The sequence below is a fragment of the Pleurodeles waltl genome, chromosome 5, assembly GCF_031143425.1.
Source record: "Pleurodeles waltl isolate 20211129_DDA chromosome 5, aPleWal1.hap1.20221129, whole genome shotgun sequence".
Taxonomy (NCBI): domain Eukaryota; kingdom Metazoa; phylum Chordata; class Amphibia; order Caudata; family Salamandridae; genus Pleurodeles; species Pleurodeles waltl.
In genome coordinates, this window is record NC_090444.1 from 492,495,935 (window position 1) to 492,522,877 (window position 26,943).

Below are 26,943 nucleotides of genomic sequence, written 5' to 3' on the forward strand. Positions count from 1 at the left end.
CTCCATGTGTATTAGTGCTTGTACGCCTACCAAAAGAAATATCACAGAAATGAAAGCACAACACATGCTAGATAAGGAAATAGCTGAAATGATGAGCATAAATATACAAGATGAATATTAAGATTATCCCAGAAAGACGAATGTCTTCAGCTAATGCTGAAAGGGTCGTCTGTTGTAATTTAGTAGCAATTAGATTAAGCATTAGCAGAAGACATCTTGCATTTAGCAACTATTGTGATCATTTTGCAGAATCCATTTGTATTCATGGCAACCATTTTCTCTGCCACATGCTGCCATGTGCTCTCCATGTGCTCCTTCCTACCTTCCTGTTAACTACTCTTGAAAATCTGTCTAGTGACAAGTTATATTTAGCATCTCCCACTTTGCACATGCCCAGTAAGGTCTGCAGCTGTTAGTAATTAGTAACCGACAGTAATGTGTCTACTAGTCCTTGAAAACTGTTAGCCCCTCCTACCTATCGACTGTGCATTTCCATATGACCTTATATGTATATGTCTTGCTTCTATAATTGTACCACCTTCTTTTTAGCCCCTGCGTGGGTATAAAAGGACCATGCTCTCCTAGTTCAGTGTGCTACTTCAAACATTGCCGAAGGGTGCTGTTTGAACTGTAGTACCACCTCATGAGGTTTAATAAGCTTTGTCTTTTATTTCAGTTTCTGTTCCAACTTCTTCCTATATGGTCTGAGGACTTTGTGCAGAGAAGGGTGAACCCCTTGCACTAGTAGGCCTTGCTGAGGCTTACTTCTATACAATCTGCCCCGGGGGTCAAAGCCCCCTAGTAGCCTGATGGATTTGTTTTTATTGCTGTAAGGGGTGTGGGAGCCTGGTCAGGCATTGGACCAAGCTCCCACTCCCAAAATGACCCTAAAAGTCTTTCAGCCCCAATGGACTATAGGAGGTATTTACCTTACTCTGGAGAAAAGGGGGTTGTGGTGTTTATAGTGTGTACCTTGGGTACTTACACCTTATACTAGGTTCAGTTATCCCTTATTAGTGAAGTAATAGTGTTCTAGCTGCTTAGGCCGATAGAGGTAGCTTTGGCAGAGCAAATTAGGCTGAACTAGGAGACATGCAAAGCTCATGCAATACCACTTATAGTTACACAGTAATTATACACAAGTAAGGACAATACTCAGTGTTACCAAAAATATCTTAGATGCAATACTCCTTCTGGAGGTAAGTAGTATACACAATTCATACACTAGACACGAAAATAGGGCAAGTAATTAGACATAGGATAGTGCAAACAATAGGAAATGCTATAGAATGCAATGGAAGAAAATAGGTCTTGGGGCAACACAAACCATATACTAAGAAAGTTGAATGTGAATCATGAATTCCCCCTTAGACAAGTGTAGTGTGTGCAGAATTGCTGGGAGAGTAGGAATACAGTAAAAGTAAGTAAATTACCCCATCCCATAGCCCAGAAAAGCAGGAGTAAATAACTTTAAGTTACCTTAGGACACACTACACCTCATATTTGGAATTATTGCAAGAACCAACCAAGTCTGCAAACAACAAACAGTGGATTCCTGGACCTGAAGACCTGCAAAAGAAGGAGACTAAGTCCAGAAGTCGAAAGAAGTTCCAGGAAGGACAGGAGCCCCAGCCAACCCAGAAGAAGGTGCAAAAGAAGAGTCCCCGGTTGGACGAAGACTACAGATATGCACCCTAGGAAGATACCAGTGGGTTTCTACATGATGCAAAGAATGTCCCACATCATGAAGTTGGATGTAGGTGAGTTTTGGTGCTGTATTCCTCCAACAAGCCTTGGTTCTGGCAAAGTCGCATTTTTCATCAACTAGGTGCTATCTGGACCCAGGTGGGTCCTGGGGACCTCGACTCTGTGTGAGAAGGAAGAGGGGGCTCTCAGCACTTCAGAGAGCCCTCAGAACTCCAGATAGCACCCACTGGAGTGCCAGGACATGGGGACAAAGGAGGTGCAAAATGCAGTTGGTGCAGCACTACAAAGGAAGGTCCCACGCCGCCGGAGAACAACTCAGCAAGTTGAGCATTGCAGGACTTACTGCTGGGGACACAGCCCAGGCTGTGCATGAAGGAATTTTGCAAATAGTGCACAGAGGCCTAAGGAGGTGAAGAAGACACAGTGCACAAGGGTACTGTCGTTCTGGGAGAAGGCAAGGTCTTACCTCTTCCAAATTACGACAGCAGGACCTCAGGACAGTCTGTGTCAATGGGGTCCACCCTCTGTGTTCCAAGGAGCATGCTCGTCGCTGTGAGAGGAGTCCAAGAGAACCACTCGTTGACTTAGAAGGTACCTGCATGAGCAGGGGGGTGACTCTGTTACCCCACAGGAGATTTCTTTGGTCCTTCTGTTGCAGGGTGAAGACAGGGAGTTCTCAGAGCATGCACACCGTGGAAACTGTTGCAGTTGCTGGCTGGTGCTGAAGTTGCAGAAGAAAAGTATCCCTTTGGGATACTTTGGTGCTGTTACAGCGGTTCCTGGAGCAGACTGCTGTTGATCCGCGTCAGAGGATGAAGTAGTAGTTGCAGAGGATTCCTGCTGGAAAATTGCAGGTAGAATCTGAAGAGAACCCACAAGAGAAACCCCAAATAGCCCTGAAAGAGGGACTGGCTAACTTATCAGGTAAGGACCTATCAGGAGGGTTCTCTGACGTCACCTGCTGGCACTGGCCACTCAGAGCCCTCCAGAGTGCCCCCACACCTTGCAAAGTAAGATGGCTGAAGTCTGGGACACACTGGAGGAGCTCTGGGCACCACCCCTAGGGTGGTGATGACAGGGGAGTGGTCACTCTCCTTTCCTTTATCCAGTTTCATGCCAGAGCATGGGACAAGGGGCCCCTGAACTGGTGTAGACTGGCTTATGCAAGGAGGGCACCATCTCTGCCCTTCAAAGCATTTCCAGAGGCTGGGGGAGGCTACCCCTCCCTAGCCTGTAACACCTATTTCCAAAGGGAGAGGGTTGTAACACCCTGCTCCCAAAGGAAATGCTTTGTTCCGCCTTCCTGGGACTGAGCTACTCAGACCCCAGGAGAGCAGAACCCTGTCTGTGATGTGGCAGCAGCTGCAACTTCCGTGCAAGCCTCAGAGAGCTGGTTTGACAGTACTGGGGGTTCATAGTGGAGCCCCCAGGATGCATGGACTTGGCTCCCCAATACCACATTTGGAATGAGGGGACAATTCCATGATCTTAGACACCATACATGGCCATATTCGGAGTTACCATTGTGAAGCTACATATAGGTATTGACCTATTTGAAGTGCATGTGTGTAATGGTGTCCCTGCACTCACAAAGTCCTGGGAAATGGCCCTGAAGTATGTGGGGGCATCTTTGCTAGTGCAAGGGTACCCTCACACTTAGTAACTTTGTGTCTAACCTTTGGCAAGTTAAGGTTAGACATATAGGTGACTTACAAGTTACTTAAGTGTAGTGAAAATGGCTGTGAAATAGTGTGTGCACTATTTCACGCAGGCTGCAAAGGCAGGCCTGTGAAGGGTTTGTCTGAGCTCCTTATGGGTGGCAAAAGAAATGCTGCAGCCCATAAGGATCTCCTGAAACCCCAATGCCCTGGGTACCCAGGTACCATATAGAAGGGACTTAAAAGGGGGTCCAGTGTGCCAATTGAAATTGGTAAATGAAGTCACTAGCCCACAGTGACAAATTTAAAAGCAGAAAGAGCATAAGCACTGAGGTTCTGATTAGCTGAGCCTCAGTAACACAGTCAAGCACTATACAGACACACACATTAGTCCATAAACTATGAGCACTGGGGTCCTGACCAGCAGGATCCCAGTGAGACAGGCAAAAGCATACTGACATACAGGTAAAAATGGGGCTAACATGCCAAGAAAGATGGTACTTTCCTACACTGTCCCAGGGTCAGAAAAAACAGTTGTTGCCATTCTTTCGCAAGGGGCAAAGCGTGAAGCCTGGCTGAAACATCCACACCTCTTTCTTTACGTTTTGGACCTATTTTTTCCCAGATGTCTATTGGTCTTTCTGTCCCCTGGGGTGAAGATTTTGGGTAAACACGCTCAAACACCCTGAATCCATCCCATAGGGTCAGAAAGACTGATGTACATTTTCTGGGGTGGGGTCAATGCACAATAACTGAGCTAAACAAAATTGCTGTGACAGAGCTCTTAAATTGAAATATTTAAAAAAATCAAAAATGTATTTCACTCAAAAACCATTTAGCAGACCTTACAATTTCAGCTATACTCTGAAAATAAGCTATTACTTTTCATGAGTTCCTCTGATACCCTTTTCACACAAATGAACTATGATTTTTGCAACATACATTATTGGTCTAGTGTTGGGCATTTCACATAACACATAGGCACTCATTACAACATTGGCGGTAAATGACGCTTACCGCCGTGCTGATGGCCTCCAACATACCGTGACCGAGGCAGTTTACCGCTCCGGGTATTATGACCCACACATAGAAATCCGCCACTATACAGACACACACACAAGTCCGACAACGAAAAGGTCAGTGATAAATTGGCGGTACCAAAACCCACACCGTTACGCCAACAGTAACAGGATCTACGAATCACTGCGGTGCTCTTTCAACCGCGGGAAAACATTGGCAGTACACACCCCGCACTCAAAATACACAAACACTAACAAAACTACACCATATTGGACAATTCAAACTACACACACCTGACACACATACACGCACCACATCCACACATCCACAACACTATAAAACACCCACCCACAATACCCACAACCCTTCCAACAGAAAAAAAGACTGCCAACTGAGAGAGAGACAAGCCAGGAGCACCCACTCAATCTGAGCCACAGAACACCATCACCCATAGACCATCCATGCACCTCACAGCACACACCCCAACACAGCACCCCACACACCCTCACACGTACCACTCACACCACATCCATGGCACCCCAAAGACACCCTGGTTTTCAGAGGAGGAGCTAAGGGTCATGGTGGAGGAAATCATCCGGGTAGAGTCACAGCTATTCGGATCACAGGTGCAGCAGACATCCATTGCAAGGAAGATGGAGCTATGGCGGAGAGTCTTGGACAGGGTCAATGCCGTAGGACAGCACTCCAGAATAAGGGATGACATCAGGAAGAGGTGGAACGACCTACGGGGGAAGGTGTGTTCCATGGTAGCAAGACACCAGGTAGCTGTACAGAGGACTGGCGGTGGACCCCTACCTCCTGCCCCACAACTAACAACATGGGAAGAGCAAGTCTTGGCAATCATGCATCCTGAGGGCTTTGCAGGAGTAGCAGGAGGACTGGACTCTGGTAAGTCAAATCTTTACTAATTTATCCCCCATCCTACCTGCATGCATGCCATCAAAAACTCCTACCCCTACCCTCACCCCCATCACTCCACCACCTCACATATACCCCACCATCACAACCCACCAATCACAAAACCAAGCCCTGCATGCAACACCAACGCATGGACACCCATCACAGACCTGCATGGACACCCATCACTAAAGCATGCACATTAGAGAGAATCACCTAGCCCACAAAATCACACAAGGCAAAGCTGACAGGGCAATCACAACCCTACAGAGAACACACCCATGCACAAGATGGCACATGCAGATACAATACCACTGCATTTATATCCCCACAGGACCCCCAATCAACGTCACCGGCGAGGAGGTGCCATAAACATCCAGTCCCCCCCCCCAGAAGAGGCCCACACTGATGACAGCAGCTCTGCACATCTGGATCACGATGACCAACCTGGCCCATTAGGGACCTCTGGACAGTTGGTTACCCTTCCACAGTCCCATACCACCACAGAGCCTCCCCCTCAGGAAACACCACCACAGCACCCACCCAACGGGCCCATCCCTCTGTCCCCAGGACACGTCAGTCAGAAGTGTGTCCACCACTACAGGGACCCCAGGCAACCCTACAAACCCAAGACAATCAGGGACCTGGGGTCAGTGGCAGTGGGCACACGGTTCAGGGGACAGAGGCACAGGACAAGAGGAAAGATGGGAGGACTGCTGTGTGACAGGGGGAGGACAGGCCCAGGGAACCCACTCTCCACGAGGCACTTGCAGGGATGATGGGAACATACCACCATTCCCAGGAGACCATGGGCCAGATACTGGCCAAGTTGCAGAAGACCCAGCGGCTGCAGGAGGGACAGTACCTGGGGATAAGGGAGGACCTCAAACACATCCACACCATCCTGGTCTCCATTGTAGGGGTGTTGACTGACATGGCTAACACCATGAGGGAGGCAGTGGCACACCAACGGGCCCCTGACACTAGCCACACCGAAGAACAGCCCTCCACCTCCGCCGGCGCTAGTGGACAGAAGGCCCCGCCACAGGAACAACAGGCCACTAGCACCCCACCCGCTGCAGAAGGAAAACCACCCTGCAAATGGTCCCTGCGATCCAGGCAGAAGCCAGAGAACATTGCCAAGACCCCCGCCAGGAAATAAGACTCTCCCTAATGTCATCCTTGTGTCCCACTCTGTCACCCTGTCCTCCTTGTACTGCCATTGCTCCCCTTCCTCTGCCCCCTTGGACAATGCACCTGTGATACAAAGAGACTGGATTCTGTCCTGGACATTCCTCCACCATCACCCCAGCCCATTGCACATCTCCCTCTACTTATTAGCACTTAAATACACACCCTTGGAACAAATACAAGCAGGGAGTCTGTCAAATGATTGAAATATATATTAGTTTAACAAGCTGTAAACATTTCAAATCATATGTACAGTTAGATATACATTGGTATGACATGTAGTGGGCAGCACTAAACACAAAAGGAGCCAGAGTGGGCCACAGAGGTCTGAAAATAGAGATGCCAAAGGGTACAGTAAGTGGCCATTGACATAGGGAAATCAGGCTGCCATGTCCAATGTCTCACACAAAATTGCAATGGAAAATGAAGTTACAGTGTCTTACCTATGTGTCACTGGAAGTACTGTTGTATGAGTGAGCTTCTGTTATCCACATTTTCTTCCTCTGCCTCCTCTTCCTCACTGTCCAAAGGCTCCACCGCTGCCACGACACCATCTCCAGGCTCATCTTCCTGCAGAAAAGGTACCTGTAGTCTCAAGGCCAGGTTGTGCAACATGCAACATGCAACGATGATCTGGCACACCTTCTTGAGTGAGTAGTACAGGGATCCACCTGTCAGATGGAGGGCACTGGAACCTGGCCTTCAGGAGGCCAAAGGTGCTTTCAATTATACTCCTTGTTCACCCATGTGCCTCATTGTAACGTTCCTCTGCCCTTGTCCTGGTATTCCTCACTGGGGTCAGTAGCCATGAGAGGTTGGGGTAACCAGAGTCACCTGCAAATATTCGAGGGATACCTGTTAGACATACACTTACCCTTAGGGACAACCCCACACCCATATACCTACATGAACTGGATGGGGACCATGGGCTCACCTATTAGCCACACCCGGTGCCTCTGGAGTTGAGACATCACATATGGAATGCTACTATTTCTCAAGATAAAAGCATCATTCACAGAGCCAGTATACTTGGCATTCACATGGGAGATGTACGGGTCCGCCAAACACACCATCTGCACATTCAGAGAGTGATAGCTTAATCTCTTCCTGAGCACTTGTTCATTCCTCCCGGGGGGACAAATGCTACATGTGTGCCATCAATGGCCCCAATGATGTTGTGGATATGTCCCAGGGCACAGAAATCTGCTTTCACTGTGGCCAAATCCTCCACCTGGGGGAATACGATGTAGCTGAGCATGTGTTTCAGCAGGGCAGACAACACTCTGGTCAACACGTTTGAGAACATAGGCTGTGACATCCCCAAAGCCATGGCCACTGTCGCTTGGAAGGAACCACTTGCCAGGAAATGGATCACTGACATGACGTGCACTAGTGGGGGGATACGTGTAGGCCGACGGGTAGCTCAAATCAGGTCTTGCTTCAATTGGGCACACAGTTCATGGATTGTGGCCTTATCAAGTCTGTAGGTTAGGCTAATGTGTCTGTCCTCCATTGTCACCAGGTCCACCAGGGGTCTGTACACAGCAGCATGTCTCCATCTCATATTCATCCTCAGCGGTTGAAGGCTAAGGAGAAAAACGGTGAGCAGAGGGACATATTCACACATCTATTGAAATAATGATGCATCTCTTCCTTTACAGAAACAATATGTGAATTTGAGAGCCAGTTGATGTGCCAATGTCTGCTGTGACGCAGTTAGGTGCCATGCCTTGTGGCCCCCTGAAATGGCGGCTGCCCGACCTCTGTGGAGAGACAAGTGGAAATTAGGTAATTCCGCTGGCATTGTGCGCTATAGCAGTCGGAAGTCGATGACCGCTGCGCAACTTCGCATTGGTTAACATTGGGCCCTATGGGTTCCAGGAGCCAATGATGATGTACGCCCGCTGTGACAGTAAGCACCACCGCAGACGTGACCGCCATTTTCTATCTGTTCACTCACTTGCTAACTGACCTTCAACAGGAGAGGACCTCCACTGCAAGTGCTGCTGTGACCTGGGTCTGGAAGCGAGAATGGCTCGAGTGTCTGGGGAAAGGGCCCCTGCCTTCACTTCTGAGGAGATGGAGAGACTGGTGGATGGGGTCCTACCCCAGTCTACTTTACTCAATGGTCCTCCAGACAAACAGGTGAGTACACTGTGAGCATGATGCGTGGGCATGAATGTATGGAGTGCTGTGTGTGTCAGCCTCATGTAGGGGGGCTGAGGGTTCCTGAGCAGAGTGCTGCATGTATGGTGGTCAATGTATGTGCGTAAGGGGATGGGAGGGATATGGTGGGCCATGAGTATGACAGTCCGGACGGTATGATTAACCCTTTTTCTGCTGTCTTTTCCCTGCAGGTCAGCGCCCATCAGAAAAACTGTATTTGGTGTACCATTGCCAAGGAGGGGCAGACCCTGAGGTTCTTTGACAGGCAGAGCACCCACTGCTGCAAACAGTAGGAGGACCTGCGCCGCTGGGCAAGGAATACGGCAGAGGCTCAGCTGGGGCTGGCCTCCTAACAAGGAAGGGGTGCTCTCATACCCTGACCCCCTGATGTTCCGCATTCCGTACAGATTCAGAATCATGACTTTGCATGCATTAAGGTTTTACCTGGGTGGGGGATGTGGGCTGTGGGTGCCCCTAGGCCAGGCGCGAACATGGCAGGGTAGGTCCCTTGTTGGGCAGGCTCTGAAGCACTCCAACCCCAATAGTATTAGTGGCAATCTACTACTGGGCAGGTTCCTGTGGGTTTCAGGTGTGCAGCTAATGGCTTTAGGCATTGTACCCCAGGAGTTGGTGATTAGCTGTGTAACTGGTAGTGCATGGCCTAGTGCATAGGGCAGCTCCCTGTGTGTTGTGTACGCAAATGGTAGTGATGTTGCTGGCATTGACCAAGTGTATCCTCTGTCTCTCCCCCCCTTTTTGTTTTGTCACCCTGTCCTTGTGTGCATTAGCATCATCTGTCAGAGGAGCAGAGGCACCGGCGATGGAAGGAGCTGCATCCCACATGGGCCTGGAGGCCGAATCCACCAATGGTGAGGGCACCAGTGGGACGGAGGGTGAGGGGAGCACCACGACGGAGACAGGAGGGGACACTACAGACAGAAGCTCCCTGGTGGTTGCAGACACCTCTGTGACCACCGCAACAACAGGTACAGCCGCCACCCCGTACCAGCAATGCCCTCCCAGCAGCCCCTCAGCATGTTTCCCATGCCCGCTCACCCAGGAGGGTGGGCATCTCCTTCGCCCCAGGCACCTCAGGCCCTGCCCCAGTCAGCCATGCTGCCCTCAGTGAGGAGGCTATTGACCTCCTGAGATCCCTCACTGTTGGGCAATCAACCATACTGAATGCCATCCAGGGTGTCAAGTGGGATTTGCAACAAACAAATGCATACCTGGAGGGCATTCACTCTGGTGTGGCGGCCCAACAGAGAGCATTTCAGGCTCTGGCCCCCACACTGATGGCAGCCATTGTCTCTGTCTCCAACCCCCCACTCCAACTTCCTCTACCCAGTCCCAATCCCCTCAACCCCAACCCTATGCCAAGCACACCTTCAGACCAGCAATCACCCGAATCAACACAAAGAAGTGGCTCAGGCAAAGACAATCATCACACTTTATCTCACAGGCACTCACACAAGCATCATCCCCATGGAGACACACCAACATCCACTGCCTCCACTGTGTCCCCCTCCTCCTCCTTCTCTTCATCCACCTCCCTCCCAGTAGCTTCTCCACTCACACCTGCATGCACTACATCCTCATCCACTACCTCCATCACCAGCACACCTATCACTACACACCCCTCACTGGCAGTCACCACCCCCACATCTATGCACATGTCCCCTGTGTCCTCTCCCACTGTGTCTGTGACCCCTCCTTCCAAAGTACATAAAACGCAAGCACACACACACCCAACAGCCATCCACCTCACAACAGCATCTAGCTCATGCACCTACACCCAAACACAGCAGACTGACACCTCCTACAAGCACTCCCTCTTCCTCCACCCCCAAAACTTTCACCCTCTTCCTGCCCCAATGTCCCTAAGAAGCTTTTCCTAGCCAACATTGACCTGTTCCCTACCCCTCCTCCCCCCGTCCTTCACCTCGGGCCAGGGTGGCCAGAACCCAGCCTAGCACCTCAGCCACCAAGTCCACGTCCGCTGTAGTTTCTGCAGCTATCAGAGACTCTAAGGGGGCACCCGTCATGCCAGCCAGTGTGCCACCAACTCCTGCCAAGGCCAAGAAGATTCTGCCACCTGGAAAGGTCAAGAAGGGGACAGCATCCAGGAAGGAAAGGGAGCCACAACCACCCAGCAAGGCCACGTGAAAAGACTCCAGCTGGCAGACCCAAGGTGACACCACCATCTGCCAAGGGCAGGAAGGGGCACAGAACACAAGCCAAGGCACTTCAGCCGTCAGAGCCTGCAGATTAAGGCCTGTTGGCTACCAGCACAACTGCCAGCACCGCCACCTGCACCGTGGCGAGCACCGTTACCTGCACCGTCGCAAGCACCGCTGCAAGCACCACCACCTGCACTACCGCAAGCACCACTACTGTCAGCAGCAGCAGCCCCAGTTGGCAGCCGTCTGAGGCTGCAGGGGATAGGGCTGGAGCCTCCCCTCACCACTGTCAGCACCCCCACCAACATTGGCACTACCCCCACTGTACAGCTGTAGCCACCGACAGATGGACTGTAGTCCTGCCTCCATGGAGTATCATGCATCCAGGCCACTGCAAATATTGTGGCTCTGACACCCAGGTGAGGGACTGTGACTGGGCACCCCCAAGTGCTGCATCACTGGGCACAAGGCCCCCACCAGAACCAGTGGAAGAATGCATCATCTGACCCTATCCTTGGCAGGATGAAGCCCACTGGGCACAAAGCCCCCTCCAGAACCAGTGTAGGAGCCACCCACTAGAGAAACTGTTGCTTTACACTCCCCAGGACCAAGCAGTGGGCAAACTACCCACTAGAGAGACTGTGGCTTTGCACTCCCTAGGACCAAGTAGTGGGCAAACCACCCACTTGAGAGACTGTGGCTTTGCACTCCCCAGGACCAAGCAGTGGGCATGGAGCCCCCTCCAGGAGCAGTGGCTTTGTCCCATCTTCCAGCTGAGGTGCCCCACCTTCCCCATCCCCCTGAAGTGCCTGTGTGTTTTCGACCTGAAGCCCCTGCAGTGTTCTCTCTGTATTGAGGCAGGAGTCAGTGTGGGCTTGACCTATGTGTTTTGGCCCAGTGGGCCATGGACATTGTGAGTGGACATTGTCCCGCTTTTTGTAAATATTGTATATTTTGTAAATACTGTTTTGATTTCTACACATATTTATAAATATTTCTAATATAACACTTCAATTCCTTTTGTCCTTGCATTACTCCTGAGGGTTACAGGGTGTATATATAATTTTGATGCATCTGTTTGTGTGTATGGTGTTGGGGGTGAGGGTGGGGGTGTTGCGTGTGTGTGTCACTCTCTTTTTCCTTCCCCTCCCCTGTGTGCTAGGTGCAGTACTCACTGTGGTCGTCGTCACTGGCGTTGGTACTCCTGGTATATGAGCAAATACACCAGCATGGGAAAGATGTGCAGCTCAGGATCCATGGCGTCCTGGTTCTTCTTTGAGTGTCAAGAGGTGAGTAGTTTCCCTTCAGAACACTGTTTCCGCCGTGCTTTTGATGGCGTTGGTACCGCCCCGGAAAAGGTGGCGGATAGGCCTCTTATAATACAGTGGGCAGAACTCTGTCTTCTGCTTGACTTATGGTGGTTACCGCTGCAGTGTTTGTTGCTACCGCCACAGCGGTCGGATTGTTAACGTGGATGTCTGTATTGGCTTTGTCTGCTGTGGTAACTATTCCATTTTTTTTACTGCCGGCCTGTTGGCAGTGTTACCACCGCTTACCACCAACCTTGAGGGTTATAATGACGCCCGTAGTTTCTGATGTTAAGTGAGATGATGTCTGCAATAATAAAATTTACACCTGAGTTTTGAAAGTATCTGCCCAAACGTTTCTGTGAGCACGGAGGAAGAGGGAGGCATTTCAGTGGGACACAAAGAACTACTTGTTGTGCTCCCAATCACCAAAAAGTAATGAAAACAAAAAAGAGAATCTAGTAACTAACTACAAAATGACTTTAGCTTGCAAAAGTATGCATTCAGCCAGTGCAATCACACAACTGCCTATGAATAAAGTGCGCTGACCCAAAACCCAGTCTCTCAATGCTACGTATTAGACCTGTCAGACTTCCGGTGGTTTTCCCACAAACGTTTTTCAGTTTCTCTAAATTTTTTGCTGAAATTCATTTTGTTCACCCTAGGACTCTGTGCCCATTAATAGTGAAAACCAGTGCTAAATTGATGATGGTCACTCCCCTAAGCATGCCTATGTTGGGTTACACCTAATTGACACATTGGCACACAATATAGGACTCTTGTAGATAAGTATACCATATACCTAGGGCCTGTAAATTAAATGCACTAGTGGGCCTGTAGCATTTAGTTTGCCTCCAACTCAAGTAGCCCCTTAACACATGTCCTGGGCCTGTCATTGCAGCCTGAATTCAGTTCTAAACTGCAAGTTTGACTTGACTATATAACTCCCTTGCCAATCCTTGAACTCCCCTTTTATTTCATATATGTTACCCCTGTGGTAGGCCCTAAGTAACCATTTGAGCTTGGTGCATTTGAATTAAAAGTTTGGACATGCACTTTTAAGTTTTACATGTCCTGCTAGTGAGAAACTCCTGAATTCGTTTTTCACTACTGTGAGACCTACTTGTCTCATAGGATAATATTGGGTTGCCTTATTATATTTAATAGGTGCTAAGTTGTGACTGAGGACAGATAAGCTTTGTGTGCTTGGTATCTATGAAGTTGCAATTAAAAGTCCTCTTTAATGGTAAAACTGAATTTTAAATTACAAATTTGAAAATGCCACTTTTAGAAACTAGGCATTTTTTTCTGCCCTAGCCCATTTGTGCCTGTGACCTGCTCTAGGTCACAGGCCTGGGTGTAGTTGGCAGCAACACATTCTGAATTACTCCCAGTTACAGACTAGAGGGATCAGGTGTTCCTGAAAGAGCCATCTGCTGGCAGGATTTGTTAGGAGGCGTGGGCACCGCCCCATTTCTAACTGAGTAGTCTGTGCTCTGCCTTCACTCAACGGGCTTGTTACCACTGCATTGTAACTGCAGCCAGCTTGGAGCCAAGGCACGGGAGTCAGGATATTCAAAGCACTTCAAATGAACACTTCTAGAAACTTCTACTACTTCAAAGAAGTCACCAGGTATAAAAAGAGGACCCTGAGACTCACTTGTCAGTTTACTTTCCGGACCTGTACAAGGATGTCCAGAGGACTGCCTGCTGCTGTTGCATGCTTTGTACTTCACAAGCCTGCTTTGCTGTACCTGGAAGGACAGCTTTGCTGTCTTAAGACTGCCTTGAACTCTCAGAGGACTGCCCTGCTGTTTGATCCCAGCTTTATCACCTGAACCCAGGTCTAATAGATTGATTCCAAGGGCTTCTTATCTAGTCTCCTGTTCACAGCCTCAAGCTCAGAAAAGGCTCCCATAATTTTACACCCACACCTTGAGCCAGTCTGAATGAGTCCTAACCCCCCAAGTGGTTATGCCTCTAGTCCTGTACCCTTGGTGGTGGTGCTAAAGGTGCCCAAATAGCCAAAATTCAAAATCCTTGATGTTTTGGCGAAAAACTGCTCTGAGAACAGAGAGAAGACAGGGACCAACTTGCATCGCTGGTAGGCCTAACTTCGCATCGGCACTCACAATGTTTTTCTCCGCAGCACCAAATCCTGCTCAGCCGTCATTTACCGAAGGGGTATCTGACTTTTGGAACTCTACTCCTCTACAGCCTACTGCCTCATCTCACTGAAGATTTTCAACTTCCCAAAAGATTACTAAGTTTGATCGTAGAAATCTTCACTGCAACATCATCCAGCAGCTCGCTGACAATGACGCTCCCTCGTCAGACACCACCTGTATCCTTGCCCCTTGGAACTTTACTATCCCAGAACCTTTTCTTCAAAATTTCTTCTAAGTTTAAAGGTAAGCACCGACTGGGCCCAATACACTTCTAATATCTGACCTGCATTCCATTGTGGTCAGCCATATTTTTCGACTTTGACACGGTTTCGCATGACTGAATGCCCATGGTTAGTGTTCTGATCTTTTAGGTGCTGGTTTTTACTAAAAATCATTAAAAATCTTTACTCTGGCTCTACTGATTGGAGGTTTGCAATTTTAGTGTCAAAAGTTGTATTAAAATGTAATCTGTTTTCCTAAATTGGTGTCGGACTGTTTTGTTTTATATTTCCACTTTATCACTGTTTCTGTGCTGCAAAACACTGCATAAATACTTTACACATTAAATCTAAGTAAAGTAAAGTCTGGGTGTCTTTTTTGTGCCACACTACCCAAGGTGAAGTACAAGTTAATTTAGTGACTTTTTTTGGTTCACCCTGCCACGGATGGTGGCTGCTGTTTGACCAGGCTCACACCCTAGTCAAGCAACAACCTAATTTCTCACATGTATGATTTTTAAAGTTTTAGCTAACACTAGGTAACTTTAGCTGAAACTGTATGTAGCAAAACTCAAATAAATAAAAATATAGTATAATGTAGAAAATATCAGATAATTACAGAAAACCCAAATTATTTTTTCTTGTGCAGAACTAGATCTTACATTTCTCACCCGCTTCAAAGCGTCACGTGCCTCTGATAGAATTGGGGTACAAGCAACATGAATTCAAACCAATCCTGGAGCATCACACAACCACGAACTTTTGACCCAGTCCCACGTAATTGAGAAGGCTCTTGCAGAGCATTAGAAATGAGAGGACTAGCCAGGAATCAAACTTTAATCTAAGAATATATTGCTGTGATCTGCGGTAGATTTAATTGGCAAGAAACAAAAAAGTATATGTAACAAAGCTCTGGGGTTCAATTAATACTAACATCTATATTTATGAATGAAGAACTTGACAGTGTAAAAATGTATATAGTGTAAAACGTTGGATTTGCAAGCACTGATAGCTCTCTCTCTGGTGAAACTGCACCATATAAGCTTGTGGATGTTACACATTTTCCAGTTACCAGTCACTCTTGTCAAAATCCTTGACCAAATCAAGATAAGTTGGCTGAGATATGGTACTAGAATATCACTGTCAACATGTTGTGCGGCATAAATAATGATTCCTAAATATAGTTTACTAAAATATCTCCCACTTGAAGCTGAAAGAATAGAAAATCTACACCCAATCGGACAATATATTGGTGAACAATATATATGACACAAATTTACATTAAGCAATATTTCTGATATGGAGCCTTTTTCTGTTATTCCTATTAAAATTTGAAAAGATCTCAAGGTAACATCCAACATTCTAGAAACAGTAGTAGTGAATTATAATGGTTAAGCACCATAGTTTTGAATTAGCAGTGGAGTTCCAATCTACTTAGATCTGACAATGGTACCAAAGACTCAAAATGGCTGGGATGTTTACAGTCAATAAAAAGTGTTTAAAGTGAGCATCAGGGACAATGTTTCGAGCTCCATTCGCTATCTTACCAATTCAAAGTGAATTGAATCACAAATCATGAAAAATAGGGGCTCATTTATATGTCCTTTGTGCCATTTTTCTGAAGCTACGGTGGTACAGACAGTCCCCCACACAGCGCTGCATTAACAAACTGGTGCAATAGGACCACTGCGCCAGTTTGTAAACACTTGCAACACATTTTACCTGCACGAGGAATAATATATGCCATTCCCCCCTAGGAGGCCAGCAGGAATGGCACAGTGATACAAGATCTCACTGTGTCATTCTAGCATAGTTTTTAATTCCTGCTCAAGGGACAGGATTAAATGAACCAAAAGATGCGCATAACGGTCCACTATATTAAAATATTTATAATGCAGTCATATAAGAAATCTGCTGTAATAGAAGTGTGTTCATTTCATCCAGCCCTTCATTCGGTGTATGACATGCCAGTTGAGAAATCTTAAATAGGAAAAGTAACATGGCCTCTAGCAATGTTACTGAAAACAGTTTATAATAACTGAAGATCCAGTGTCATACCCATACCGTCAGATACTTCAGTATACATTTTAACAGTAAAAATATCCTTAGGCCCGCATTACGAGTTTTCGAGTAACTGGTGTGATATTCATCGCACCTGATTGGGGAAATAATATGCAACGTTTGGTGCTTACCACATCAAAATCTTTGTGTTCTGGTAAATACCTGCATTTGTCCCCAATAGAGATGGGCAGGTTTGACGTGCTAATATTTATCACTAACTCATAATTACAATATGTGAGGTAATACCCGGTAACACCAGTTAATGCACATATACCAATTACACAAGCTTCTCTTAATGAAGGATGAAGAAAGTATCTCACAGGTAACATTTTGATCGTCATTACCATCTACATATCACTTAACCAAATTATTTTAAGACCTCTGAAATAACTGAGAATGATTCGTAAAATGTATCGGGAAAATTAAAAAGCCAGCTTAATGAGATTACACAATTGTAGTGTCCCACTTTCTACCAATGCTTTTGAAACGAATGAATGTAAAATGTCAAATGAGCAATGGCTTCTCCCTATTCTGTTGTCCTTTATTAATTATATTTTTGACTTATGGGACTGATTTGTCAACATTTTGCACCAGTGCAAATTTACAAAACAAGCCACTCTGTGTGACGTATTGATCTTTTATGCTGTAAAGTTTCCTAAAACTCAAGCAAAGTAGCGCTCTGCATCAATGTGCATTACGTTGTGTCAAGGGTGTGTCCACTGAGGGCTAGATGGGGGTTTCCATATCACCACACGTTTTTGGGCAAATCCATATCTACCAACATTTGTAGACAGGTAAAAATGAAGAATACCTTGAGGCAGACGTCGACGTGAAAAATTATTTTTATTTCTCTATACAGTATATGCTTTGCATGTGCACTCCACTGTCAAGCACCCACAATGTTAGACAACTTTTAGAGTATGGCTGTTAGCACAACAATGCACAGATACTTCGCTTGATGCTCTGGACTGCACTCATCTTTTGTTAATCTCTTCCAAAATCTTTAAGACAGTGCAATGACTAACGTTACTCCGAGATGGTTCATATTATCATTGCCTTTCAACTTGTGAAAACTAGTTGTATGCTCACCTATTTTGTCCATACTCTGCAATACTACTATAATGTTTTGGAAATACTCATTTGATTGAGGCCAAATAAAGTACTCTGGGCCTCATTTACAAGGCCCATGGTGCGGGGGGAGCAGCAAGTAACTTGCTGCACTGCTCTGTACCACCAGGAAAGGGCACAAATGCAACATATTTGCAAGATGCGGCGCATTTCTGTCCTCTACCCCTGCACTGGTGCCCAAATTGCTGCCTAGCACCAATGCAGCTACCCTTGCACTATGGTTCAAGGATGCCTGAGTTGTGGGGGTCATTTTTTTGTGTAGGAAGGTGCACAAAAACAATCACAAGATGTGTTTTCCTCTTTAACACATGCACCACACATAGAAAGAGAAAACAATCAGGAGAAATGAAGCTATTTCTCCTGGTTGCGCCCTTCTTACACCACCCCCAAGGTGGCATAGGAATCTGAGCTATTCTCAGACTTGTAAATTTGGGGATGCATCAGATTCCTTTGAGTTCCATGGGTGTTGTGTGGGAATACCCCAAGCAACACATGGAATGTCCATTTCAAGCAGTGTTATGTGTGAAAGTGGTCCATATTAACAAGGCCATGAAAAGCCATGCAGAGTGGGTTTGCGTGGCCTTGTAAATATAGGACGGCACACTGTGCCACTGGAGCGCCAAAAATATGACGGTGGCGGACTCCCAAAAAATGCCAAGTCAGCGGTAATCCAACCGCCATATTAAGAGTCACCCCATGAAGACCTCCAAAAAACAGCCACAAATCCGACACCACCAAGACACAGGAGGATGGGAATTAGGCAGTTCCACCATCAGCACCGCAATGCAAACAACCTTCCACCCACCAGATTGTGACCCACAAATCACCACAGCGGTTCTTTCATGGCAGAAAACCATTGGCTGTCCGAACCGCCGCTCACAGAACTCACTCCTGCCAGAATAGAACACCACATTGGACAGTTTGAATACCCCACACCTGATACTCATCCACACACCAGGCACACCTACTCACTTCACTACACAACACACACCCACATGACCCACAATCCAAAAGACCAACACATTCATGGAGAAGCCACAATCCCTTTGCTCAGCACTCATACACTATAGGCATATTTACACTTAACACTCATCACCTATCACACAACTGCACAAACAACACCATACACACATCACAACTACAGACAAACACCACAAACTACCACCACTCACAAACACCACCAACCAACCACCTTACACTGAACCCTACACACACAGCATCCACCCTCACCCACCACACAACCACCATTTCAGGTCAATGCACCCACGATTCAATGATGATGAGTTGAGGGTCATGGTCAATGAAATCATCAGGGTACTAGCCACAACTCCTAGGAGCACAGGTACAGCAAACCTCCATAGCCAGGAAAATGGAGTTATGACAGACAATAGTTGACAGGGTCAACTCAATGGGCAACCATCCACACACAAGGGAGGAAATCAGGAAGAGGTGGAACGACCTACAACAAAGGTGCATTCCATGGTGTCACAACACCAGATAGCTGTAAACAAGACTGGCGGTGGTCCCCTACCTCCTCTGCCAGAGCGCACATCATGGGAGGAGAAGGTCTCGGACATCCTGCATCCTGAGGGCCTGACTGAAATACCCAGAGGACTGGATTCTGGTGAGCAACTAACACCACCCTGGCACTACTTTGACTTGTCCAGCATGCATCCTCACCACCCAAACACTCACCAATACACCCCATCTCCCAATACACCTCTGACCTAATCACCTAATGTCCCTCTCTTGAATGTCACACCACCAGCCATCCCCAGTGCAAATACACACCCTGACAAGTGCACTGATAGCACAGCCAATTACTATCACTCCCACTCCCCCAATGCACTTGCCCATCTACATCAAAACCTGCAATGTGCACTTCACATCACAGCTCTTGCATGTATGACTATTGCACTAGCTACACCAATTGGATGCTTCGACTGAGGACCACTACATGGCAATGACAGTGATGCTAAGGCACAACACAATGCCAAATAAGTCCTATGGAGCATGGTTCACATGTCACAATCTACTAACTGTGGTAGCACAGCTGCACCTGTCATTGCCATTGCCAGGAATCAAGTCAAGCCACTGTATGCATCTGACAAACAGACAACCAATCACACCTCCACCTTTAACCCCCTCTCCCTCCATCCACAGGTATACCTGCCACTACTACCACAGAGAGGATTTTAGAGACAGCCAGCCCTCCTCAGAATGAAGGCCCCAATGAGGACAATGCCACTGGATGTCTGGACAGTGATGAGCTACCCGGCCTATTTGTACAAGCAATGATGTTGGAGTGTCTTTTCAGTGGCGACAAAGTGAAACCTGTGAACCAACCCTGGCAGTGCCGAAGATGTTGCTGCAAAATTGTCGTGGTGGTGGAGAGGACATGGTTAATTAGTGCGACCAAGTTGGACCTTGTTTGCCACGGAGCCAACGCGAGCCGATGTGCCAAAGGAGGAAGAAAAACAACTTTCATCGGACCAAGCGCTACCACCAAGGAGCGGAAACTCTGAGGGTATCAGTGAGGAGGACGCAGCGCATTTACGAAAGGGAGCAGAGCGGCATATGCAGACAAAGGAATGCTTAAAATGGTGCTTCACTGCCGATTACAGAATCAGGAACATATATAGGTAAATATATTGTTTACCTGCAGCAACAACCAACGACCGTTGGTTGAGTCGCGCGGCTGCGCCGGTGCCTGTTGGTGCCCTGCGAGCATGCACGCGGATGTGGTCGTCTTCAATACGTGCGCTAGCGTAGGCATGTGAACATCAAATGTCTTGCGTCTCCAGGGGCAACGAATATACAAGACTGGGAGTGCACTTGCGGAGTATTCACGTGCGTCAGCGTGCACACGCAAGTGAATTACGTTGATGAGGAAATGAGGAAATCAGCCCGCCGGAGGACAAACCAACGTGTTTAGGGACACTATTGAAATAGTAAGAATAGAAGAAAAGTAAGAACAGTAACCGGAGCTTTAAAAGTGAGTGAATTTGGACATTGTATTTTCCAAGAAGGGGTGGAAGAAAGAAGGATCTGCATCTACGGTGAAATTGGCAGAGATAATGAACATTGAATAACAAAAACAGATTTTTTTGTCTTATTTTTTTTTCTTCTTAGTAGGAAAAAAAAACAGGGCTAATTTTTAAACATAATTCGTACATTTGGAAGCAGGGTGGTAACAAGAGAAACACAAGAGTGGCATAAGTTGAGTACTGCCTAAAATAAAAAATGGGTAAGAGATATGCAGTCAATAGTGCCACCTCCAGTATTTTTGAGTATGCCGGGTGAGCGGAGTATGCCTTGGAAGGATTTGCGTGAGGCATTCAAAACATACTTGGAATCGCTGGGTGGGGCCATTTTTACAGCTAAAAGGAAATTAGCTTTACTCAAACATAATTTAGGTGTTGAGGGGAGAAAGGTATTGAAGGCACTACCCAGTAACGAGGTGTTAGAAGTCAATGGGGATGGTTTGGATGAAGAAGATGAGAAGAACGACGTATATGTGAGAACCACGATGGCATTGGAAGATCATTACTGTAGGAAATTAAGTATAGTTGTGGAACGGCATAAGTTTTTTTTCAAGAACCCAATCGCCAAGCAAATCGGTTGATCAGTATGTGTGTGCATTACGATCTCTAGACAACACATGGAAGTGTAAAGATTTGCAAGAGGAAATAATACGAGATCAGTTAATAAGCCACACTAAGGATAGGAAAATACAAGAAAAGTTATTGTTGCTTAGGGACCCATCGCTGGATGAGGCGTTGTCAGAAGCAAGGCGTATAGAAGCAGCGTCTAAGTACATCAGGGAATTAGGGAACAAAAAATGATGTGGATGAGAATGGCATAACCGTCCAGGAGGTAGAAAGAATCAAGTGTGAAAGTGATGGTAGGAGGGCTGAAAAGAAAAAAAAATGTTACAGGTGTGGTAGCTTAAAACATTTTGAGGGTCATTACAACCTTGGCGGGCGGCTGAAAGTTTGTAAGCAACTGTGTGAAGTGTGCATGCAGCGATAAATCCCATGTGGGGGGGAGGACACCGGTTGTTCCATTTCCATTCCCAGATAAACCTTGGCAGAAAGTGGGGATGGACATATGTGGTCCTTTTTTGTTAGGCACTGATGGCAAAGTTTTTGTTGTGGTGATGGTAGATTATCATTCCAAGTGGCCTGAAGTAAGTGTAGTGAAGGATGTAAGGTCAAGTATGATAATAGAGTTTTGTGAAGAGGTATGGAGGAGAGAGGGTTATCCAGAGGTGGTTGTGACGGACAATGGTCCACAATTTACATCTGGTGAGTTTGGTGACTATGTGGAAAGGTGTGGGGTAAGACACATTAGAACTGCTGTAGCACATCCCAGGGAACATGGATTGGTAGAGAGGTTCAACAGAGTGCTGAGTGAGAATATACAATTGTCTGTGCAAAATGGTATGAAATGGAGAAAGGAAATAAAGAATCTTTTGTGGAATTATCGCACTACTCCGCATTCCCTGACGTTGGAGACCTCATTTATATTGTTGAAGGGTAGGAAGCCGTGTACCAAAGCTGTGCCAGGGTGGATGGGCAAAGCAGGAAGGGGCAAGGTGAATGAAGAGGAAGTGTTGAGGCGGGTGAGTGAGAGGCAGGAAGCGTAGGATGAGAGTAACAAGGAAGATTGGAGGAGAGGAAAGTTGGAAATCGGTGATTGGTTGATGACTAGAGTGTGGGACAAAACAAAAAAGGGTTTGTCTAAGTGGTCGGTACTTAAGCAAGTGGTGAAGGTAAATGATTATAGTGTGGAGCTGGAGGATGGAAGAAGGTGGAATGCGAACAAAATAACGAAATGTAATGAAGCAGAGTTGCGAAAATGGAAAGTTATGAGTAACGGCGGTAAGTGTGGAGAGGTGAGCAAAGAGGAATGTAGGGAAAGGAGATTGGTGAGGAGACCTGTGTATTTGAGAGACTACGTAACATGAGAATTTTTAGCGTATAATTAAGTCGAGTGAGATTAGTTATTTGTTAAGTTGTATTTTTCCTTTTAGATGTGTATTGTAGTGTAATTTGTTAAAGCACAAGGGTAGGCTATATATTGTAATTTTTTTTGTTTGTGTAAAGGGGGAGATGTGTGGGATTTTAGTAGAATGTGGCAACATGTTGTTGCCTAGTGATGTTAAGAAGAAGTTAGAGCTGCTTGGTGGCAGTTGGACGAAGAACTTGCCAGGGTTGGTTGTATAACTTAAACTGGAATAAAGGAGTACACTATTTGTACAAGCAACGACGTTGGAGTGTCTTTTCACTGCTGACAATGGGAGTGGGCCCACTTTGCCTGGGGCACAGGCACATGGAGGCAGGGGGCATGGGAGCGGACCTGTGGCCCAGAAGACAGGGCAGTCAACACAGTCACCTGACCAGGGAACCATCTCCCAAGTCCTGGGAGCATATCATCTATTTCAGAATAAGATGGACCAGATTGTAACCAGGTTGGGGGAAAACAAGAGGTTGCAGAAGGAATACCTCCAGGAGGTCATGCAGCAGTGGCAGGCCCACAATGCCACCATGGCCTCCTTTGCAGGGGTACTCAAGGACATTAACACCACCCTGCGTGCTTCCTCCACCCACCATCAGACCCCTTCCACTAGCCACATCTCATAAGAGCCTTATACATCTGCGGCTGCTAGTGGCATGGAGGCTCTTCCAGGGGAACCACAGGCCTCAGGCAACCCTCCCACTGTAGCTGAGGAACCCCCGCAAAGTGGACGTCCATCCAGCCATCCGGCTGGAGCAGATGCCAAGACCAAACCAACTGCTAGGAAGTGACCCTCTCCTGATCACCCTTCCTTGTGTGCCACTGAGACACCCTGTTGACTGTTCAATGACATTACTCTGTATCCCAATGCCCCATGGACACTGGGCCTGTATTACCTACAGCTATGCCACCTACTCTGAGGATACCACCTACCATGACCCCACTCATCACCTGTTTGCCTTGTATAAACAATAAACACTAAAGATCACAGCTACTGCTAGTGTGTCTTTATTTGTTCACATACACATGTTTGGTCAGCAAATTGTAATGTGGGTATGGTCACCTAATTCAACAGGCAGTGTACTGGACTGCAGATGGGGGCATCCTCTACAGGAGACACAGTACACCACATATGTCCCAGGTTAGCTGGAAAGGAATCACTAGTACAGCCACACACCAGAATACATCCAATTATACAACCTACAAAAATAACATGACAAAGACTACCATCAGGATTGTAGACATGGTACCACACAAAGCAAATATGCAGTTTATAGTTGTCCTGGTCAGTGAAGATGGCCATCTAAACACGGCCCAACAGATATGACAATAAGAAAATGCAGGACACATAGCACAATACATGCTGTCCATAGGAGATGTGAATCTTGCAACCTGCAGAGAGTACACATGGTAGAGAAGATACATTTTTAGACAGCACTTTACCTGCATTCAGGCACCTCCCACAACACACACATAGGGATAAGTACACTTTACAACACCACTGATGATCATAATCAGGAGGACTATTGACAGCAAACAATGTTGACATAGTACACATGCAGATACACACTCAGCATACCTGAATGTTACTGGAAATACTGATTGATGAGCTCTGCCCTGGACTCAGCTGCACCTTCCTCATCTGCCTCTTCATCACTTTCCACTTCTGCATCACCAGCCACTGTCCCAGCTGCCTCCTCATCCTCAGCTATTAAGGGTATCTTACATCTCAGGGCCAGATGGTGGAGCATGCAGCAGGCAACTATGATCTGGCATACCCTTTGGTGACTAGAGACGTGCAGGCACCTGAATCTGGCCTTCAGGATGCCAAATCTCCTTTCAATTGCGTGCCTCGTCCTGCGTTGAGCCTCATTGAAACGAAGTGCCCCTTCAGTGGCAGGGTACCTCACAAGAGTTAACAGCCAGGGAAGGTTAGGATAGCTACAGTCACCTGTGTGCACAGAGGTAGGACCTGTTACAATACAGGTGCAGCCACAAAGAAGAATGTGATGACAGATGCCATAACAGAAATATACATCCAAATTAATTCATGCGAATGAGCCAAGCCCTCTCTCTCTGTAGTCGCGCCATCAAGGGGGGGGGGGGCATTGCTATTCCTCAGAAGGTAGGAGTCATGCACAGATCCTGGAAACTTGGCTGTCACTTAGGTGATATATTGGTCTGTCACACACACACCTGAACATTGATGGAGTGGTAGTTTTTCCTGTTCCTATACACCTGTTCATTGGCACTGGGAGGGACCACAGCTATATGAGTGCCATCTATGGCCCCTATCACATGAGGGATGTGTCACACATCATAGAAGTCTTCCTTCACCTAGGCCAAATCCCCTCATTGGGAGAACCTGATGTAGCTGTCCATGTGTTTCAATAAAGCACACAGTACATCCTTCAACACAAGACTGAACATGGGCTGTGACAACCGTGCTGCCAAGCCCACTGTAATCTGAAAGGAAACTGTGGCAAGAAAGTATAGCACTGACAAAACTTGAACTATGGGAGGGATGGCCTAGGGATTACATATGGCAGGCAATAGATCTGGCTCCAGCTGGGAACGTAGATCCATGATGGTCTGACGATTCAGACAATAGGTCTGAATGATATGCCTCTCCTCCACGGTTGCAAGGTCCACTAGCGGACGGTACACTGCATTAGTGGCTCTGAGGTGTCAGTCCACTCCCATCTGTGTAGCCTATCCTTTTTATGCGACTTAGTCGCTCTCCTGATATCAATGAGACGATATAATTAATGTACTGGTTAGAGTGCTTACACATTGTGGGGCTACCATTACAGCTTTACCACAGGCCTTCATGGGACATGAGTATTGGCCTGATAGCAGACTTGGCAAACATTTGCTGACTGTAGGATATGTGTAGGTAGCCAACTTGTGATACTGTAACATGTTGAATTAATGAGGTCTGATCTCACAAGTTATGCATTCCTAGGAGCTACACTTGTGGTGCTGTGTGCTTCCAAACTATGGGTTGGTGCTAGGGGTGGTAAGTGCCCTGGGAGATCCATTATTTGTCTATATGGTTGCACATGGCTTGTCCGACATAGTCCTAGCAAATAATATGCTGCATTGCTGGCTGACTGCCTACATCACGTGGTCATGGATAGTTGGGGCACATCTGATGGTCTGTGACTATTGCAGCTTGCCTTGGCTATTAGGTAATGCTAGGTTAGGAGTGGTTTGGGTATTGCATGACACATGGCTTGCTGATGTGAAGGAAGGTTTGTGTACAGTCACCTGAGGCTGCTTATGTGGTAGTGGGATGTGTATTTGGTGTATTGGCAGTGGTGTTTTCTATATATGCCTAATGCATGCATATACATATACCCCCTGAGATGTGTGTTGTCTGGCATTAGTGACAGGTTTTGTCATTTGTGGAATGTTGTGTGTGAGGCTGGAGTTATCATGGTGCACAGTCCAACTGGTGTACCTGAATGTGTGGTAGCACTGTAAGTGGTCCAAGTAGTGGTATGTTTATTCCTGATGTACATCTGTTGTGACAGTGCACTCAGTGAATATGGTGAGGAAATTCGATTTTTAATACGATCGTATCGACCCGCCATTTTGTGGCCCGCCGCCATTTTATGTTGCCTTCACTCAGGCAGCACAGCGAACGAAGTCCATTCTGCCTTTTCTGCTTATTCTGCAACATGGTGTTCAAAACAGCCTTCTGCCTCTATCTTTACAAGGCTGGTATTAAGGTCTGACCGAGTACACTAATCCCTGTCTGGTTTTCTAATCCTTGTTTCAACTATCTGTAGGCTCACACTATTCTCCGCCGATCTTATCTTATCGTCTGGCCTTCGCTGTCCTTTGCTAGTATTCTCTCATTTCACAACTGTCTTCCAAACGCACACAAACTTATCGCACCACATGCAACTTCGTTGTGGAAACAGGGAATGCTGGACACTGGGACCCTGAAACAATGGGCCAAGCCTCCAAGAAAAAGAGAAAGGGCACTGGGTCTGACTTGTCGGCCTAAGTACAGAGGTTCATTAAGAATCCAAAATCTGAAGGGGAGGATCTGACCTCTGAGGGAGGGACTATTTCCCTGCAAGCTCTGCCTGATGGCAGAATTTTAAGGGGCATGCGGGCTCACCAGAGAGGAATTGTGCCAGGGACAAAGAGAGTGTCCCCCTCCTGAGGGCCTGAGGCAGACTGCCTCCAGG